The sequence below is a fragment of the Prunus dulcis genome, chromosome 1 (genome assembly GCF_902201215.1).
Source record: "Prunus dulcis chromosome 1, ALMONDv2, whole genome shotgun sequence".
NCBI classification, from domain to species: domain Eukaryota; kingdom Viridiplantae; phylum Streptophyta; class Magnoliopsida; order Rosales; family Rosaceae; genus Prunus; species Prunus dulcis.
In genome coordinates, this window is record NC_047650.1 from 26,802,020 (window position 1) to 26,803,119 (window position 1,100).

Consider the following 1,100-nt stretch of genomic DNA (forward strand, 5'->3'; position numbering starts at 1 on the left):
ATGAAGATCTCAGATTCAGCTATAGTTGTATTGTTGCTCTATGTCGACGATATAATTCTCCTAGGTTCAAACTCTCAAGTTATTCAAGAGGTTATTATACATCTTNGGTTAGTGTTTGATCTCAAGGACTTGGGTCAANTTACCTTTTTTCTTGGCTTACAGATTTCTTATAAGTCTAATAGTGAATCTTTATTAGTCAACAAAAGTATGCTAAATACCTTTTAGTCAAGGTTGGAATGGAATCATGTAGGTCCTGCCCAACTCCATCTAAACCTCACACATAGGTTCTTCCCACAGATGGTGAACCTTTAAAAGAAACATCAGTATACTGCAGTATAGTGGGTACTTTTTAGTACCTAACTTTTACAAGACCAGACATCGCCTAATCCGTTAATACTATTTGCCAATTTATGAACAGTCCCACAGAGGATCATTTTCATTTGGTTAAACGGATTTTTGCGCTACATTCAAGGGACTTTGCGTTATGGACTTTGCCATGATATTGGATTGGAATCCAAGAATACTACAAATCATGTGGTTGATCGTCGAGTTGTAATGTACCCGGCACAATCTAAAAAGCAAGGGTTTGTATCCCGTAGCTCCACTGAAGCCGAATACCGCGCTCTTGCTCATGCCTCAGCAGAAGTAGTTTGGATTCGTCAGATACTTGCAGATCTTCATGTATTTCTCCTCAAACCTCCACTGTTGTTTTGTGATAACTTGTCCGTGTTAACTCTCAACTCTAATCCTGTTTACCATTCCCGTATCAAACATATGGATGTCGANTTCTATTTTGTTAGAGAACATGTACAACGCAGAGACTTCTTGGTGCAATACATTACTACTGATGATCAAGTTGCAAATGTCCTTATTAAGGGGCTTCATAGTCCAATATTTGTTAAACTTACATTGTACCAATATCAGATTAGGCACCCTAACTGAGATTGAGGGGGGGTGTTTACCCAATGGTTAGAGTTGTTAGAGTTGTTAGGAGGTTAGATTGGTGGTTAGCTTAGCTGCCAGTTGTTAGCATAGTTACTTGCTCATTAAGAAAAGAGATTGAGTATATATATATATACTGTATCGTTAAACAATTAACC